Source organism: Pseudorasbora parva, chromosome 17 (assembly GCF_024679245.1).
Source record: "Pseudorasbora parva isolate DD20220531a chromosome 17, ASM2467924v1, whole genome shotgun sequence".
NCBI classification, from domain to species: Eukaryota; Metazoa; Chordata; class Actinopteri; order Cypriniformes; family Gobionidae; genus Pseudorasbora; species Pseudorasbora parva.
In genome coordinates, this window is record NC_090188.1 from 2,281,992 (window position 1) to 2,305,076 (window position 23,085).

Genomic DNA, 23,085 nt, shown 5'->3' on the forward strand with positions numbered 1-23,085 from the left:
TGATGGTACCCCTTATGGTTCTGCATATAAAAACAGTGATGGTACCCCTTATGGTTCTGCATATAAAAACAGTGATGGTACCCCTTATGGTTTTACACATAAAAACACTGATGGTACCCCTTATGGTTTTACACATAAAAACACTGATGGTACCCCTTATGGTTTTACACATAAAAACACTGATGGTACCCCTTATGGTTCAGCATATAAAAACACTGATGGTACCCCTTATGGTTTAGCATATAAAAACACTGATGGTACCCCTTATGGTTCAGCATATAAAAACGCTGATGGTACCCCTTATGGTTCTACACATAAAAACACTGATGGTACCCCTTATGGTTCTGCATATAAAAACACTGATGGTACCCCTTATGGTTCAGCATATAAAAACACTGATGGTACCCCTTATGCTTCAGCATATAAAAACACTGATGGTACCCCTTATGCTTCAGCATATAAAAACACTGATGGTACCCCTTATGGTTTTACACATAAAAACACTGATGGTACCCCTTATGGTTCAGCATATAAAAACACTGATGGTACCCCTTATGGTTCAGCATATAAAAACACTGATGGTACCCCTTATGCTTCAGCATATAAAAACACTGATGGTACCCCTTATGCTTCAGCATATAAAAACACTGATGGTACCCCTTATGGTTCTGCATATAAAAACAGTGATGGTACCCCTTATGGTTTTACACATAAAAACACTGATGGTACCCCTTATGGTTTTACACATAAAAACACTGATGGTACCCCTTATGGTTTTACACATAAAAACACTGATGGTACCCCTTATGGTTTTACACATAAAAACACTGATGGTACCCCTTATGGTTTTACACATAAAAACACTGATGGTACCCCTTATGGTTTTACACATAAAAACACTGATGGTACCCCTTATGGTTTTACACATAAAAACAGTGATGGTACCCCTTATGGTTAAGCATATAAAAACACTGATGGTACCCCTTATGGTTAAGCATATAAAAACACTGATGGTACCCCTTATGGTTAAGCATATAAAAACACTGATGGTACCCCTTATGGTTTTACACATAAAAACACTGATGGTACCCCTTATGGTTTTACACATAAAAACACTGATGGTACCCCTTATGGTTTTACATATAAAAACACTGATGGTACCCCTTATGGTTCAGCATATAAAAACACTGATGGTACCCCTTATGGTTCAGCATATAAAAACACTGATGGTACCCCTTATGGTTATGCATATAAAAACACTGATGGTACCCCTTATGGTTCAGCATATAAAAACACTGATGGTACCCCTTATGGTTCAGCATATAAAAACACTGATGGTACCCCTTATGGTTTTACACATAAAAACACTGATGGTACCCCTTATGGTTTTACACATAAAAACACTGATGGTACCCCTTATGGTTTTACACACAAAAACACTGATGGTACCCCTTATGGTTTTACACATAAAAACACTGATGGTACCCCTTATGGTTCAGCATATAAAAACACTGATGGTACCCCTTATGGTTCAGCATATAAAAACACTGATGGTACCCCTTATGGTTCAGCATATAAAAACACTGATGGTACCCCTTATGGTTCAGCATATAAAAACACTGATGGTACCCCTTATGGTTAAGCATATAAAAACACTGATGGTACCCCTTATGGTTATGCATATAAAAACACTGATGGTACCCCTTATGCTTCAGCATATAAAAACACTGATGGTACCCCTTATGGTTCAGCATATAAAAACACTGATGGTACCCCTTATGGTTCAGCATATAAAAACACTGATGGTACCCCTTATGGTTAAGCATATAAAAACACTGATGGTACCCCTTATGGTTATGCATATAAAAACACTGATGGTACCCCTTATGGTTTTACACATAAAAACACTGATGGTACCCCTTATGGTTTTACACATAAAAACACTGATGGTACCCCTTATGGTTCAGCATATAAAAACACTGATGGTACCCCTTATGGTTATGCATATAAAAACACTGATGGTACCCCTTATGGTTTTACACATAAAAACACTGATGGTACCCCTTATGGTTTTACACATAAAAACACTGATGGTACCCCTTATGGTTCAGCATATAAAAACACTGATGGTACCCCTTATGGTTATGCATATAAAAACACTGATGGTACCCCTTATGGTTTTACACATAAAAACACTGATGGTACCCCTTATGGTTTTACACATAAAAACACTGATGGTACCCCTTATGGTTCAGCATATAAAAACACTGATGGTACCCCTTATGGTTTTACACATAAAAACACTGATGGTACCCCTTATGGTTTTACACATAAAAACAGTGATGGTACCCCTTATGGTTAAGCATATAAAAACACTGATGGTACCCCTTATGGTTCTGCATATAAAAACACTGATGGTACCCCTTAAGGTTCTACATAAAAAAAAAACACTGATGGTACCCCTTATGGTTCAGCATATAAAAACACTGATGGTACCCCTTATGGTTAAGCATATAAAAACACTGATGGTACCCCTTATGGTTATGCATATAAAAACACTGATGGTACCCCTTATGGTTAAGCATATAAAAACACTGATGGTACCCCTTATGGTTAAGCATATAAAAACACTAATGGTACCCCTTATGGTTCAGAATATAAAAACACTGATGGTACCCCTCATGGTTCAGCATATAAAAACACTGATGGTACCCCTTATGGTTAAGCATATAAAAACACTGATGGTACCCCTTATGGTTAAGCATATAAAAACACTGATGGTACCCCTTATGGTTCAGCATATAAAAACACTGATGGTACCCCTTATGGTTAAGCATATAAAAACACTGATGGTACCCCTTATGGTTAAGCATATAAAAACACTGATGGTACCCCTTATGGTTCAGCATATAAAAACACTGATGGTACCCCTTATGGTTAAGCATATAAAAACACTGATGGTACCCCTTATGGTTCAGCATATAAAAACACTGATGGTACCCCTTATGGTTCAGCATATAAAAACACTGATGGTACCCCTTATGGTTAAGCATATAAAAGCACTGATGGTACCCCTTATGGTTCAGCATATAAAAACACTGATGGTACCCCTTATGGTTCAGCATATAAAAACACTGATGGTACCCCTTATGTTTCTGCATATAAAAACACTGATGGTACCCCTTATGGTTCAGCATATAAAAACACTGATGGTACCCCTTATGGTTATGCATATAAAAACACTGATGGTACCCCTTATGGTTCTGCATATAAAAACAATGATGGTACCCCTTATGGTTATGCATATAAAAACACTGATGGTACCCCTTATGGTTATGCATATAAAAACACTGATGGTACCCATTATGGTTATGCATATAAAAACACTGATCGTACCCCTTATGGTTATGCATATAAACACTGATGGTACCCCTTATGGTTTTACACATAAAAACACTGATGGTACCCCTTATGGTTATGCATATAAAAACACTGATGGTACCCCTTATGGTTTTACACATAAAAACACTGATGGTTTTACAAATAAAAACACTGATGGTACCCCTTATGCTTATGCATATAAAAACACTGATGGTACCCCTTATGGTTCTGCATATAAAAATGCTGATGGTACCCCTTATGGTTCAGAATGTAAAAACACTGATGGTACCCCTTATGGTTCAGAATATAAAAACACTGATGGTACCCCTTATGGTTCAGCATATAAAAACACTGATGGTACCCCTTATGGTTCAGCATATAAAAACACTGATGGTACCCCTTATGGTTCAGCATATAAAAACACTGATGGTACCCCTTATGGTTCAGCATATAAAAACACTGATGGTACCCCTTATGGTTCAGCATATAAAAACACTGATGGTACCCCTTATGGTTCAGCATATAAAAACACTGATGGTACCCCTTATGGTTCAGAATGTAAAAACACTGATGGTACCCCTTATGGTTCAGAATATAAAAACACTGATGGTACCCCTTATGGTTCAGCATATAAAAACACTGATGGTACCCCTTATGGTTCAGCATATAAAAACACTGATGGTACCACTTATGGTTCTGCATTTAAAAACACTGATGGTACCCCTTATGGTTCTGCATATAAAAACACTAATGGTACCACTTATGGTTCAGCATATAAAAACACTGATGGTACCCCTTATGGTTCAGCATATAAAAACACTGATGGTACCCCTTATGGTTCAGCATATAAAAACACTGATGGTAACCCTTATGGTTTTACACATAAAAACACTGATGGTACCCCTTATGGTTCAGCATATAAAAACACTGATGGTACCCCTTATGGTTTTACACATAAAAACACTGATGGTACCCCTTATGGTTTTACACATAAAAACACTGATGGTACCCCTTATGGTTATGCATATAAAAACACTGATGGTACCCCTTATGGTTTTACACATAAAAACACTGATGGTACCCCTTATGCTTCAGCATATAAAAACACTGATGGTACCCCTTATGGTTCAGCATATAAAAACACTGATGGTACCCCTTATGGTTCAGCATATAAAAACACTGATGGTACCCCTTATGGTTTTACACATAAAAACAGTGATGGTACCCCTTATGGTTATGCATATAAAAACACTGATGGTACCCCTTATGGTTTTACACATAAAAACACTGATGGTACCCCTTATGGTTTTACACATAAAAACACTGATGGTACCCCTTATGGTTTTACACATAAAAACACTGATGGTACCCCTTATGGTTATGCATATAAAAACACTGATGGTACCCCTTATGGTTATGCATATAAAAACACTGATGGTACCCCTTATGGTTATGCATATAAAAACACTGATGGTACCCCTTAAGGTTCTACATAAAAAAAAACACTGATGGTACCCCTTATGGTTCAGCATATAAAAACACTGATGGTACCCCTTATGGTTCAGCATATAAAAACACTGATGGTACCCTTTATGGTTCAGCATATAAAAACACTGATGGTACCCCTTATGGTTCAGCATATAAAAACACTGATGGTACCCCTTATGGTTCAGCATATAAAAACACTGATGGTACCCCTTATGGTTCTGCATATAAAAACACTGATGGTACCCCTTATGGTTCAGCATATAAAAACACTGATGGTACCCTTTATGGTTCAGCATATAAAAACACTGATGGTACCCCTTATGGTTATGCATATAAAAACACTGATGGTACCCCTTATGGTTCAGCATATAAAAACACTGATGGTACCCCTTATGGTTTTACACATAAAAACACTGATGGTACCCCTTATGGTTCTACATAAAAAAAAAAAAACACTGATGGTACCCCTTATGGTTCTACATAAAAAAAAAAAACACTGATGGTACCCCTTATGCTTATGCATATAAAAACACTGATGGTACCCCTTATGGTTCTGCATATAAAAACACTGATGGTACCCCTTATGGTTTTACATATAAAAACACTGATGGTACCCCTTATGGTTTTACATATAAAAACACTGATGGTACCCCTTATGGTTCTACATAAAAAAAACACTGATGGTACCCCTTATGGTTTTGCACATAAAAACAGTGATGGTACCCCTTATGGTTTTACATATAAAAACACTGATGGTACCCCTTATGGTTCTGCATATAAAAACACTGATGGTACCCCTTATGGTTTTACATATAAAAACACTGATGGTACCCCTTATGGTTTTACACATAAAAACACTGATGGTACCCCTTATGGTTCTGCATATAAAAACACTGATGGTACCCCTTATGGTTTTACACATAAAAACACTGATGGTACCCCTTATGGTTTTACACATAAAAACACTGATGGTACCCCTTATGGTTTTACACACAAAAACACTGATGGTACCCCTTATGGTTCAGCATATAAAAACACTGATGGTACCCCTTATGGTTCAGCATATAAAAACAGTGATGGTACCCCTTATGGTTCAGCACATAAAAACACTGATGGTACCCCTTATGGTTCAGCACATAAAAACACTGATGGTACCCCTTATGGTTATGCATATAAAACACTGATGGTACCCCTTATGGTTTTACACATAAAAACACTGATGGTACCCCTTATGGTTTTACACATAAAAACAGTGATGGTACCCCTTATGGTTCAGCATATAAAAACACTGATGGTACCCCTTATGGTTTTACACATAAAAACACTGATGGTACCCTTTATGGTTCTGTATATAAAAACAGTGATGGTACCCCTTATGGTTAAGCATATAAAAACACTGATGGTACCCCTTATGGTTCAGCATATAAAAACACTGATGGTACCCCTTATGGTTCAGCATATAAAAACGCTGATGGTACCCCTTATGGTTCAGCATATAAAAACACTGATGGTACCCCTTATGGTTCAGCATATAAAAACACTGATGGTAACCCTTACGGTTCAGAATATAAAAACACTAATGGTACCCCTTATGGTTATGCATATAAAAACACTGATGGTACCCCTTATGGTTCAGCATATAAAAACACTGATGGTACCCCTTATGGTTTTACACATAAAAACACTGATGGTACCCTTTATGGTTCTGTATATAAAAACAGTGATGGTACCCCTTATGGTTCAGCATATAAAAACACTGATGGTAACCCTTACGGTTCAGAATATAAAAACACTAATGGTACCCCTTATGGTTATGCATATAAAAACACTGATGGTACCCCTTATGGTTCTGCATATAAAAACACTGATGGTACCCCTTATGGTTCTGCATATAAAAACACTGATGGTACCCCTTATGGTTCAGCATCTAAAAACACTGATGGTACCCCTTATGGTTATGCATATAAAAACACTGATGGTACCCCTTATGGTTCAGCATATAAAAACACTGATGGTACCCCTTATGGTTCAGCATATAAAAACACTGATGGTACCCCTTATGGTTATGCATATAAAAACACTGATGGTACCCCTTATGGTTCAGCATATAAAAACACTGATGGCACCCCTTATGGTTATGCATATAAAAACCCTGATGGTACCCATTATGGTTCAGCATATAAAAACACTGATGGTACCCCTTATGGTTCTACATAAAAAAAAAAAAAACACTGATGGTACCCCTTATGGTTATGCATATAAAAACACTGATGGTACCCCTTATGGTTTTACACATAAAAACACTGATGGTACCCTTTATGGTTCTACATAAAAAAAAAAAAAACACTGATGGTACCCCTTATGGTTCTACATTAAAAAAAAAAAACACTGATGGTACCCCTTATGCTTATGCATATAAAAACACTGATGGTACCCCTTATGGTTCTGCATATAAAAACACTGATGGTACCCCTTATGGTTCAGAATGTAAAAACACTGATGGTACCCCTTATGGTTCAGAATATAAAAACACTGATGGTACCCCTTATGGTTCAGCATATAAAAACACTGATGGTACCCCTTATCGTTCAGAATATAAAAACACTGATGGTACCCCTTATGGTTCAGCATATAAAAACACTGATGGTACCCCTTATGGTTCAGCATATAAAAACACTGATGGTACCCCTTATGGTTCAGCATATAAAAACACTGATGGTACCCCTCATGGTTCAGCATATAAAAACACTGATGGTACCACTTATGGTTATGCATATAAAAACACTGATGGTACCCCTCATGGTTCAGCATATAAAAACACTGATGGTACCCCTTATGGTTATGCATATAAAAACACTGATGGTACCCCTCATGGTTATGCATATAAAAACACTGATGGTACCCCTCATGGTTCAGCATATAAAAACACTGATGGTACCCCTTATGGTTCTAAAAAAAAAAAACACTGATGGTACCCCTTATGGTTCAGCATATAAAAACACTGATGGTACCCCTTATGGTTCAGCATATAAAAACAGTGATGGTACCCCTTATGGTTCAGCACATAAAAACACTGATGGTACCCCTTATGGTTTTACACATAAAAACACTGATGGTACCCCTTATGGTTCAGCATATAAAAACACTGATGGTACCCCTTATGGTTCAGCATATAAAAACAGTGATGGTACCCCTTATGGTTCAGCACATAAAAACACTGATGGTACCCCTTATGGTTTTACACATAAAAACACTGATGGTACCCCTTATGGTTCAGCATATAAAAACACTGATGGTACCCCTTATGGTTCAGCATATAAAAACACTGATGGTACCCCTTATGGTTTTACACATAAAAACACTGATGGTACCCCTTATGGTTCAGCATATAAAAACACTGATGGTACCCCTTATGGTTTTACACATAAAAACACTGATGGTACCCCTTATGGTTCTGCATATAAAAACACTGATGGTACCCCTTATGGTTTTACACATAAAAACACTGATGGTACCCCTTATGGTTCTGCATATAAAAACACTGATGGTACCCCTTATGGTTTTACACATAAAAACACTGATGGTACCCCTTATGGTTCAGCATATAAAAACACTGATGGTACCCCTTATGGTTCTGCATATAAAAACACTGATGGTACCCCTTATGGTTCTGCATATAAAAACAGTGATGGTACCCCTTATGGTTTTACACACAAAAACACTGATGGTACCCCTTATGGTTCAGCATATAAAAACACTGATGGTACCTCTTATGGTTCAGCATATAAAAACACTGATGGTACCCCTTATGGTTCAGCATATAAAAACACTGATGGTACCCCTTATGGTTTTACACATAAAAACACTGATGGTACCCCTTATGGTTCTGCATATAAAAACAGTGATGGTACCCCTTATGGTTATGCATATAAAAACACTGATGGTACCCCTTATGGTTTTACACATAAAAACACTGATGGTACCCCTTATGGTTCAGCATATAAAAACACTGATGGTACCCCTTATGGTTTTACACATAAAAACACTGATGGTACCCTTTATGGTTCTGTATATAAAAACAGTGATGGTACCCCTTATGGTTAAGCATATAAAAACACTGATGGTACCCCTTATGGTTCAGCATATAAAAACACTGATGGTACCCCTTATGGTTCAGCATATAAAAACACTGATGGTACCCCTTATGGTTCAGCATATAAAAACACTGATGGTACCCCTTATGGTTTTACACATAAAAACACTGATGGTACCCTTTATGGTTCTGTATATAAAAACAGTGATGGTACCCCTTATGGTTAAGCATATAAAAACACTGATGGTACCCCTTATGGTTCAGCATATAAAAACACTGATGGTACCCCTTATGGTTCAGCATATAAAAACGCTGATGGTACCCCTTATGGTTCAGCATATAAAAACACTGATGGTACCCCTTATGGTTCAGCATATAAAAACACTGATGGTACCCCTTATGGTTCAGCATATAAAAACACTGATGGTAACCCTTACGGTTCAGAATATAAAAACACTAATGGTACCCCTTATGGTTATGCATATAAAAACACTGATGGTACCCCTTATGGTTCAGCATATAAAAACACTGATGGTACCCCTTATGGTTCAGCATATAAAAAAGCTGATGGTACCCCTTATGGTTCAGCATATAAAAACACTGATGGTACCCCTTATGGTTATGCATATAAAAACACTGATGGTACCCCTTATGGTTCAGCATATAAAAACACTGATGGCACCCCTTATGGTTATGCATATAAAAACCCTGATGGTACCCATTATGGTTCAGCATATAAAAACACTGATGGTACCCCTTATGGTTCTACATAAAAAAAAAAAAAACACTGATGGTACCCCTTATGGTTATGCATATAAAAACACTGATGGTACCCCTTATGGTTTTACACATAAAAACACTGATGGTACCCTTTATGGTTCTACATAAAAAAAAAAAAAACACTGATGGTACCCCTTATGGTTCTACATTAAAAAAAAAAAACACTGATGGTACCCCTTATGCTTATGCATATAAAAACACTGATGGTACCCCTTATGGTTCTGCATATAAAAACACTGATGGTACCCCTTATGGTTCAGAATATAAAAACACTGATGGTACCCCTTATGGTTCAGCATATAAAAACAGTGATGGTACCACTTATGGTTATGCATATAAAAACACTGATGGTACCCCTTATGGTTCAGAATATAAAAACACTGATGGTACCCCTTATGGTTCAGCATATAAAAACACTGATGGTACCCCTTATGGTTCAGCATATAAAAACACTGATGGTACCCCTTATGGTTCAGAATATAAAAACACTGATGGTACCCCTTATGGTTCAGCATATAAAAACACTGATGGTACCCCTCATGGTTCAGCATATAAAAACACTGATGGTACCACTTATGGTTATGCATATAAAAACACTGATGGTACCCCTCATGGTTCAGCATATAAAAACACTGATGGTACCCCTTATGGTTCAGCATATAAAAACACTGATGGTACCCCTTATGGTTATGCATATAAAAACACTGATGGTACCCCTCATGGTTCAGCATATAAAAACACTGATGGTACCCCTTATGGTTTTACACATAAAAACACTGATGGTACCCCTTATGGTTCTGCATATAAAAACAGTGATGGTACCCCTTATGGTTATGCATATAAAAACACTGATGGTACCCCTTATGGTTTTACACATAAAAACAGTGATGGTACCCCTTATGGTTCTACACATAAAAACACTGATGGTACCCCTTATGGTTCAGCATATAAAACACTGATGGTACCCCTTATGGTTCAGCATATAAAAACACTGATGGTACCCCTTATGGTTCAGCATATAAAAACACTGATGGTACCCCTTATGGTTCAGCATATAAAAACACTGATGGTACCCCTTATGGTTCAGCATATAAAAACACTGATGGTACCCCTTATGGTTCAGCATATAAAAACGCTGATGGTACCCCTTATGGTTCAGCATATAAAAACACTGATGGTACCCCTTATGGTTCAGCATATAAAAACACTGATGGTACCCCTTATGGTTCAGCATATAAAAACACTGATGGTAACCCTTACGGTTCAGAATATAAAAACACTAATGGTACCCCTTATGGTTATGCATATAAAAACACTGATGGTACCCCTTATGGTTCAGCATATAAAAACACTGATGGTAACCCTTACGGTTCAGAATATAAAAACACTAATGGTACCCCTTATGGTTATGCATATAAAAACACTGATGGTACCCCTTATGGTTCTGCATATAAAAACACTGATGGTACCCCTTATGGTTCTGCATATAAAAACACTGAAGGTACCCCTTATGGTTCTACATATAAAAACAATGATGGTACCCCTTATGGTTCAGCATATAAAAACACTGATGGTACCCCTTATGGTTATGCATATAAAAACACTGATGGTACCCCTTATGGTTATGCATATAAAAACACTGATGGTACCCCTTATGGTTCAGCATATAAAAACACTGATGGCACCCCTTATGGTTATGCATATAAAAACCCTGATGGTACCCATTATGGTTCAGCATATAAAAACACTGATGGTACCCTTTATGGTTATGCATATAAAAACACTGATGGTACCCTTTATGGTTCAGCATATAAAAACACTGATGGTACCCTTTATGGTTATGCATATAAAAACACTGATGGTACCCTTTATGGTTTTACACATAAAAACACTGATGGTACCCTTTATGGTTCTACATAAAAAAAAAAAAAAACACTGATGGTACCCCTTATGGTTCTACATAAAAAAAAAAAAACACTGATGGTACCCCTTATGGTTCTGCATATAAAAACACTGATGGTACCCCTTATGGTTCAGAATGTAAAAACACTGATGGTACCCCTTATGGTTCAGAATATAAAAACACTGATGGTACCCCTTATGGTTCAGCATATAAAAACACTGATGGTACCCCTTATGGTTCAGAATATAAAAACACTGATGGTACCCCTTATGGTTCAGCATATAAAAACACTGATGGTACCCCTCATGGTTCAGCATATAAAAACACTGATGGTACCACTTATGGTTATGCATATAAAAACACTGATGGTACCCCTTATGGTTCAGCATATAAAAACACTGATGGTACCCCTTATGGTTATGCATATAAAAACACTGATGGTACCCCTTATGGTTATGCATATAAAAACACTGATGGTACCACTTATGGTTCTAAAAAAAAAAAACACTGATGGTACCCCTTATGGTTCAGCATATAAAAACACTGATGGTACCCCTTATGGTTATGCATATAAAAGCACTGATGGTACCCCTTATGGTTCTAAATATAAAAACACTGATGGTACCCCTTATGGTTATGCATATAAAAACACTGATGGTACCCTTTATGGTTATGCATATAAAAACACTGATGGTACCACTTATGGTTCTAAAAAAAAAAAACACTGATGGTACCCCTTATGGTTCAGCATATAAAAACACTGATTGGTACCCCTTATGGTTATGCATATAAAAGCACTGATGGTACCCCTTATGGTTCAGCATATAAAAACACTGATGGTACCCCTTATGGTTCAGCATATAAAAACACTGATGGTACCCCTTATGGTTATGCATATAAAAACACTGATGGTACCCCTTATGGTTATGCATATAAAAGCACTGATGGTACCCCTTATGGTTCAGCATATAAAAACACTGATGGTACCCCTTATGGTTCTGCATATAAAAACGCTGATGGTACCCCTTATGGTTCAGCATATAAAAACATTGATGGTACCCCTTATGGTTCAGCATATAAAAACACTGATGGTACCCCTTATGCTTCAGCATATAAAAACACTGATGGTACCCCTTATGGTTCAGCATATAAAAACACTGATGGTACCCCTTATGGTTATGCATATAAAAACACTGATGGTACCCCTTATGGTTATGCATATAAAAACACTGATGGTACCCCTTATGGTTATGCATATAAAAACACTGATGGTACCCCTTATGCTTCAGCATATAAAAACACTGATGGTACCCCTTATGGTTATGCATATAAAAACACTGATGGTACCCCTTATGGTTCAGCATATAAAAACACTGATGGTACCCCTTATGCTTCAGCATATAAAAACACTGATGGTACCCCTCATGCTTCAGCATATAAAATCACTGATGGTACCCCTTATGGTTCAGCATATAAAAACACTGATGGTACCCCTTATGGTTCAGCATATAAAAACACTGATGGTACCCCTTATGGTTATGCATATAAAAACACTGATGGTACCCCTTATGGTTCAGCATATAAAAACACTGATGGTACCCCTTATGGTTCAGCATATAAAAACACTGATGGTACCCCTTATGGTTCAGCATATAAAAACACTGATGGTACCCCTTATGGTTATGCATATAAAAACACTGATGGTACCCCTTATGGTTCAGCATATAAAAACACTGATGGCACCCCTTATGGTTATGCATATAAAAACCCTGATGGTACCCATTATGGTTCAGCATATAAAAACACTGATGGTACCCCTTATGGTTCTACATAAAAAAAAAAAACACTGATGGTACCCCTTATGGTTATGCATATAAAAACACTGATGGTACCCTTTATGGTTCTACATAAAAAAAAAAAAAAAACACTGATGGTACCCCTTATGGTTCTACATTAAAAAAAAAAACACTGATGGTACCCCTTATGGTTCTACATAAAAAAAAAAAAACACTGATGGTACCCCTTATGGTTCTACATAAAAAAAAAAAAACACTGATGGTACCCCTTATGGTTATGCATATAAAAACACTGATGGTACCCTTTATGGTTCTACATAAAAAAAAAAAAACACTGATGGTACCCCTTATGGTTCTACATTAAAAAAAAAAAAAACACTGATGGTACCCCTTATGGTTCTACATTAAAAAAAAAAACACTGATGGTACCCCTTATGCTTATGCATATAAAAACACTGATGGTACCCCTTATGGTTCAGAATATAAAAACACTGATGGTACCCCTTATGGTTCAGAATATAAAAACACTGATGGTACCCCTTATGGTTCAGAATATAAAAACACTGATGGTACCCCTCATGGTTCAGCATATAAAAACACTGATGGTACCCCTTATGGTTCAGAATGTAAAAACACTGATGGTACCCCTTATGGTTCAGAATATAAAAACACTGATGGTACCCCTTATGGTTCAGCATATAAAAACACTGATGGTACCCCTTATGGTTCAGCATATAAAAACACTGATGGTACCCCTTATGCTTCAGCATATAAAAACACTGATGGTACCCCTTATGGTTCAGCATATAAAAACACTGATGGTACCCCTTATGGTTATGCATATAAAAACACTGATGGTATCCCTTATGGTTCAGCATATAAAAACACTGATGGTACCCCTTATGGTTATGCATATAAAAACACTGATGGTACCCCTTATGCTTCAGCATATAAAAACACTGATGGTACCCCTTATGGTTATGCATATAAAAACACTGATGGTACCCCTTATGGTTCAGCATATAAAAACACTGATGGTACCCCTCATGCTTCAGCATATAAAATCACTGATGGTACCCCTTATGGTTCAGCATATAAAAACACTGATGGTACCCCTTATGGTTCAGCATATAAAAACACTGATGGTACCCCTTATGGTTATGCATATAAAAACACTGATGGTACCCCTTATGGTTCAGCATATAAAAACACTGATGGTACCCCTTATGGTTCAGCATATAAAAACACTGATGGTACCCCTTATGGTTCAGCATATAAAAACACTGATGGTACCCCTTATGGTTATGCATATAAAAACACTGATGGTACCCCTTATGGTTCAGCATATAAAAACACTGATGGCACCCCTTATGGTTATGCATATAAAAACCCTGATGGTACCCATTATGGTTCAGCATATAAAAACACTGATGGTACCCCTTATGGTTATGCATATAAAAACACTGATGGTACCCTTTATGGTTCTACATAAAAAAAAAAAAAAACACTGATGGTACCCCTTATGGTTCTACATTAAAAAAAAAAACACTGATGGTACCCCTTATGGTTCTACATAAAAAAAAAAAAACACTGATGGTACCCCTTATGGTTATGCATATAAAAACACTGATGGTACCCTTTATGGTTCTACATTAAAAAAAAAAAAACACTGATGGTACCCCTTATGGTTCTACATTAAAAAAAAAAAAAACACTGATGGTACCCCTTATGCTTATGCATATAAAAACACTGATGGTACCCCTTATGGTTCAGAATATAAAAACACTGATGGTACCCCTTATGGTTCAGCATATAAAAACACTGATGGTACCCCTTATGGTTCAGAATATAAAAACACTGATGGTACCCCTTATGGTTCAGAATATAAAAACACTGATGGTACCCCTTATGGTTCAGCATATAAAAACACTGATGGTACCCCTTATGGTTCAGAATATAAAAACACTGATGGTACCCCTTATGGTTCAGAATATAAAAACACTGATGGTACCCCTTATGGTTCAGAATATAAAAACACTGATGGTACCCCTTATGGTTCAGAATATAAAAACACTGATGGTACCCCTTATGGTTCAGAATATAAAAACACTGATGGTACCCCTCATGGTTCAGCATATAAAAACACTGATGGTACCACTTATGGTTATGCATATAAAAACACTGATGGTACCCCTCATGGTTCAGCATATAAAAACACTGATGGTACCCCTTATGGTTCAGAATATAAAAACACTGATGGTACCCCTTATGGTTCAGCATATAAAAACACTGATGGTACCCCTCATGGTTCAGCATATAAAAACACTGATGGTACCACTTATGGTTATGCATATAAAAACACTGATGGTACCCCTCATGGTTCAGCATATAAAAACACTGATGGTACCACTTATGGTTCTAAAAAAAAAAACACTGATGGTACCCCTTATGCTTCAGCATATAAAAACACTGATGGTACCCCTTATGGTTCAGCATATAAAAACACTGATGGTACCCCTTATGGTTATGCATATAAAAACACTGATGGTACCCCTCATGGTTCAGCATATAAAAACACTGATGGTACCACTTATGGTTCTAAAAAAAAAAACACTGATGGTACCCCTTATGGTTCAGCATATAAAAACAGTGATGGTACCCCTTATGGTTCAGCACATAAAAACACTGATGGTACCCCTTATGGTTTTACACATAAAAACACTGATGGTACCCCTTATGGTTCTGCATATAAAAACAGTGATGGTACCCCTTATGGTTATGCATATAAAAACACTGATGGTACCCCTTATGGTTTTACACATAAAAACACTGATGGTACCCCTTATGGTTTTACACATAAAAACAGTGATGGTACCCCTTATGGTTCAGCATATAAAAACACTGATGGTACCCCTTATGGTTCAGCATATAAAAACACTGATGGTACCCCTTATGGTTCAGCATATAAAAACGCTGATGGTACCCCTTATGGTTCAGCATATAAAAACACTGATGGTACCCCTTATGGTTCAGCATATAAAAACACTGATGGTACCCCTTATGGTTCAGCATATAAAAACACTGATGGTAACCCTTACGGTTCAGAATATAAAAACACTAATGGTACCCCTTATGGTTATGCATATAAAAACACTGATGGTACCCCTTATGGTTCAGAATATAAAAACACTAATGGTACCCCTTATGGTTATGCATATAAAAACACTGATGGTACCCCTTATGGTTCTGCATATAAAAACACTGAAGGTACCCCTTATGGTTCTACATATAAAAACAATGATGGTACCCCTTATGGTTCAGCATATAAAAACACTGATGGTACCCCTTATGGTTATGCATATAAAAACACTGATGGTACCCCTTATGGTTCAGCATATAAAAACACTGATGGTACCCCTTATGGTTATGCATATAAAAACACTGATGGTACCCCTTATGGTTATGCATATAAAAACACTGATGGTACCCCTTATGGTTCAGCATATAAAAACACTGATGGCACCCCTTATGGTTATGCATATAAAAACCCTGATGGTACCCATTATGGTTCAGCATATAAAAACACTGATGGTACCCCTTATGGTTCTACATAAAAAAAAAAAACACTGATGGTACCCCTTATGGTTATGCATATAAAAACACTGATGGTACCCCTTATGGTTTTACACATAAAAACACTGATGGTACCCTTTATGGTTCTACATAAAAAAAAAAAAAACACTGATGGTACCCCTTATGGTTCTACATAAAAAAAAAAAACACTGATGGTACCCCTTATGCTTATGCATATAAAAACACTGATGGTACCCCTTATGGTTCTGCATATAAAAACACTGATGGTACCCCTTATGGTTATGCATATAAAAACACTGATGGTACCCCTTATGGTTCAGCATATAAAAACACTGATGGTACCCCTTATGGTTCAGCATATAAAAACACTGATGGTACCCCTCATGGTTCAGCATATAAAAACACTGATGGTACCACTTATGGTTATGCATATAAAAACACTGATGGTACCCCTTATGGTTATGCATATAAAAACACTGATGGTACCCCTTATGGTTATGCATATAAAAACACTGATGGTACCACTTATGGTTATGCATATAAAAACACTGATGGTACCCCTTATGGTTCAGCATATAAAAACACTGATGGTACCCCTTATGGTTATGCATATAAAAACACTGATGGTACCCCTTATGGTTCAGCATATAAAAACACTGATGGTACCCCTTATGGTTATGCATATAAAAGCACTGATGGTACCCCTTATGGTTCAGCATATAAAAACACTGATGGTACCCCTTATGGTTCAGCATATAAAAACACTGATGGTACCCCTTATGGTTCAGCATATAAAAGCACTGATGGTACCCCTTATGGTTCAGCATATAAAAGCACTGATGGTACCCCTTATGGTTCAGCATATAAAAACACTGATGGTACCCCTTATGGTTCTAAATATAAAAACACTGATGGTACCCCTTATGGTTCAGCATATAAAAACACTGATGGTACCCCTTATGGTTCAGCATATAAAAACACTGATGGTACCCCTTATGGTTCAGCATATAAAAACACTGATGGTACCCCTTATGGTTATGCATATAAAAGCACTGATGGTACCCCTTATGGTTCAGCATATAAAAACACTGATGGTACCCCTTATGGTTCTAAATATAAAAACACTGATGGTACCCCTTATGGTTCAGCATATAAAAACACTGATGGTACCCCTTATGGTTCAGCATATAAAAACACTGATGGTACCCCTTATGGTTATGCATATAAAAACACTGATGGTACCCCTTATGGTTATGCATATAAAAACACTGATGGTACCCCTTATGGTTATGCATATAAAAACACTGATGGTACCCCTTATGGTTCAGCATATAAAAACACTGATGGTACCCCTTATGGTTCAGCATATAAAAACACTGATGGTACCCCTTATGGTTATGCATATAAAAGCACTGATGGTACCCCTTATGGTTCAGCATATAAAAACACTGATGGTACCCCTTATGGTTCTAAATATAAAAACACTGATGGTACCCCTTATGGTTCAGCATATAAAAACACTGATGGTACCCCTTATGGTTCAGCATATAAAAACACTGATGGTACCCCTTATGGTTATGCATATAAAAACACTGATGGTACCCCTTATGGTTATGCATATAAAAGCACTGATGGTACCCCTTATGGTTCAGCATATAAAAACACTGATGGTACCCCTTATGGTTCTGCATATAAAAACGCTGATGGTACCCCTTATGGTTCAGCATATAAAAACATTGATGGTACCCCTTATGGTTCAGCATATAAAAACACTGATGGTACCCCTTATGGTTCAGCATATAAAAACACTGATGGTACCCCTTATGGTTATGCATATAAAAACACTGATGGTACCCCTTATGGTTATGCATATAAAAACACTGATGGTACCCCTTATGGTTCAGCATATAAAAACACTGATGGTACCCCTTATGCTTCAGCATATAAAATCACTGATGGTACCCCTTATGGTTCAGCATATAAAAACACTGATGGTACCCCTTATGGTTATGCATATAAAAACACTGATGGTACCCCTTATGGTTCAGCATATAAAAACACTGATGGTACCCCTTATGGTTCAGCATATAAAAACACTGATGGTACCCCTTATGCTTCAGCATATAAAAACACTGATGGTACCCCTTATGGTTCAGCATATAAAAACACTAATGGTACCCCTTATGGTTCAGCATATAAAAACACTGATGGTACCCCTCATGCTTCAGCATATAAAAACACTGATGGTACCCCTTATGGTTCAGCATATAAAAACACTGATGGTACCCCTTATGGTTCAGCATATAAAAACACTGATGGTACCCCTTATGGTTCAGCATATAAAAACACTGATGGTACCCCTTATGGTTCAGCATATAAAAACACTGATGGTACCCCTTATGGTTCAGCATATAAAAACACTGATGGTATCCCTTATGGTTCAGCATATAAAAACACTGATGGTACCTCTTATGGTTCAGCATATAAAAACACTGATGGTATCCCTTATGGTTCAGCATATAAAAACACTGATGGTACCCCTTATGGTTCAGCATATAAAAACACTGATGGTATCCCTTATGGTTCAGCATATAAAAACACTGATGGTACCCCTTATGGTTCAGCATTTAAAAACACTGATGGTACCCCTTATGGTTCTGCATATAAAAACACTGATGGTACCCCTTATGGTTCAGCATATAAAAACACTGATGGTACCCCTTATGGTTCAGCATATAAAAACACTGATGGTATCCCTTATGGTTCAGCATATAAAAACACTGATGGTACCTCTTATGGTTCAGCATATAAAAACACTGATGGTACCCCTTTTGGTTCAGCATATAAAAACACTGATGGTACCCCTTATGGTTCAGCATATAAAAACACTGATGGTACCCCTTATGGTTCAGCATATAAAAAAGCTGATGGTACCCCTTATGGTTCAGCATATAAAAAAGCTGATGGTACCCCCTATGGTTCTACATATAAAAACACTGCTGGTACCCCTCATGCTTCAGCATATAAAAACACTGATGGTACCCCTTATGGTTCAGCATATAAAAACACTGATGGTACCCCTTATGGTTCTGCATATAAAAACACTGATGGTACCCCTTATGGTTCAGCATATAAAAACACTGATGGTACCCCTTATGGTTCTGCATATAAAAACGCTGATGGTACCCCTTATGGTTCAGCATATAAAAACACTGATGGTACCCCCTATGGTTCTACATATTAAAACACTGATGGTACCCCTTATGGTTCTACATATAAAAACACTGCTGGTACCCCTCATGCTTCAGCATATAAAAACACTGATGGTACCCCTTATGGTTCAGCATATAAAAACACTGATGGTACCCCTTATGGTTCTGCATATAAAAACACTGATGGTACCCCTTATGGTTCAGCATATAAAAACACTGATGGTACCCCTTATGGTTCAGCATATAAAAACACTGATGGTACCCCTTATGGTTCAGCATATAAAAACACTGATGGTACCCCTTATGGTTCAGCATATAAAAACACTGATGGTACCCCTTATGGTTCAGCATATAAAAACACTGATGGTACCCCTTATGGTTCAGCATATAAAAACACTGATGGTACCCCTTATGGTTCAGCATATAAAAACACTGATGGTACCCCTTATGGTTCAGCATATAAAAACACTGATGGTACCCCTTATGGTTCAGCATATAAAAACACTGATGGTACCCCTTATGGTTCAGCATATAAAAACACTGATGGTACCCCTTATGGTTCAGCATATAAAAACACTGATGGTACCCTTTATGGTTCAGCATATAAAAACACTGATGGTACCCCTTATGGTTATGCATATAAAAACACTGATGGTATCCCTTATGGTTCAGCATATAAAAACATTGATGGTACCCCTTATGGTTCAGCATATAAAAACACTGATGGTACCCCTTATGCTTCAGCATATAAAAACACTGATGGTACCCCTCATGCTTCAGCATATAAAATCACTGATGGTACCCCTTATGGTTCAGCATTTAAAACACTGATGGTACCCCTTATGGTTCAGCATATAAAAACACTGATGGTACCCCTTATGGTTATGCATATAAAAACACTGATGGTACCCCTTATGGTTATGCATATAAAAACACTGATGGTACCCCTTATGGTTCAGCATATAAAAACACTGATGGTACCCCTTATGGTTCAGCATATAAAAACACTGATGGTATCCCTTATGGTTCAGCATATAAAAACACTGATGGTACCTCTTATGGTTCAGCATATAAAAACACTGATGGTACCCCTTATGGTTCAGCATATAAAAACACTGATGGTACCCCTTATGGTTCAGCATATAAAAACACTTATGGTACCCCTTATGGTTCAGCATATAAAAACACTGATGGTATCCCTTATGGTTCAGCATATAAAAACACTGATGGTACCCCTTATGGTTCAGCATATAAAAACACTGATGGTACCCCTCATGCTTCAGCATATAAAAACACTGATGGTACCCCTCATGCTTCAGCATATAAAAACACTGATGGTACCCCTTATGGTTCAGCATATAAAAACACTGATGGTACCCCTTATGGTTCAGCATATAAAAACACTGATGGTACCCCTTATGGTTCAGCATATAAAAACACTGATGGTACCCCTTATGGTTCAGCATATAAAAACACTGATGGTATCCCTTATGGTTCAGCATATAAAAACACTGATGGTACCTCTTATGGTTCAGCATATAAAAACACTGATGGTACCCCTTATGGTTCAGCATATAAAAACACTGATGGTACCCCTTATGGTTCAGCATATAAAAACACTTATGGTACCCCTTATGGTTCAGCATATAAAAACACTGATGGTATCCCTTATGGTTCAGCATATAAAAACACTGATGGTACCCCTTATGGTTCAGCATATAAAAACACTGATGGTACCCCTTATGGTTCAGCATATAAAAACACTGATGGTACCCCTTTTGGTTCAGCATATAAAAACACTGATGGTACCCCTTATGGTTCAGCATATAAAAACACTGATGGTACCTCTTATGGTTCAGCATATAAAAACACTGATGGTACCTCTTATGGTTCAGCATATAAAAACACTGATTGTACCCCTTTTGGTTCAGCATATAAAAACACTGATGGTACCCCTTATGGTTCAGCATATAAAAACACTGATGGTACCCCTTATGGTTCAGCATTTAAAAACACTGATGGTACCCCTTTTGGTTCAGCATATAAAAACACTGATGGTACCCCTTATGGTTCAGCATATAAAAACACTGATGGTACCTCTTATGGTTCAGCATATAAAAACGCTGATGGTACCCCTTATGGTTCAGCATATAAAAACACTGATGGTACCCCTTATGGTTCAGCATATAAAAACACTGATGGTACCTCTTATGGTTCAGCATATAAAAACACTGATGGTACCTCTTATGGTTCAGCATATAAAAACACTGATGGTACCCCTTTTGGTTCAGCATATAAAAACACTGATGGTACCCCTTATGGTTCAGCATATAAAAACACTGATGGTACCCCTTATGGTTCAGCATATAAAAACACTGATGGTACCCCTTATGGTTCAGCATATAAAAAAGCTGATGGTACCCCTTATGGTTCAGCATATAAAAAAAGCTGATGGTACCCCTTATGGTTCAGCATATAAAAAAGCTGATGGTACCCCCTATGGTTCTACATATAAAAACACTGCTGGTACCCCTTATGGTTCTACATATAAAAACACTGATGGTACCCCTTATGGTTCAGCATATAAAAAAGCTGATGGTACCCCCTATGGTTCTACATATAAAAACACTGCTGGTACCCCTTATGGTTCAGCATATAAAAACACTGATGGTAGCCCTTATGGTTCAGCATATAAAAACACTGATGGTACCCCTTATGGTTCTGCATATAAAAACACTGATGGTACCCCTTTTGGTTCAGCATATAAAAACACTGATGGTACCCCTTATGGTTCAGCATATAAAAACACTGATGGTACCCCTTATGGTTCAGAATATA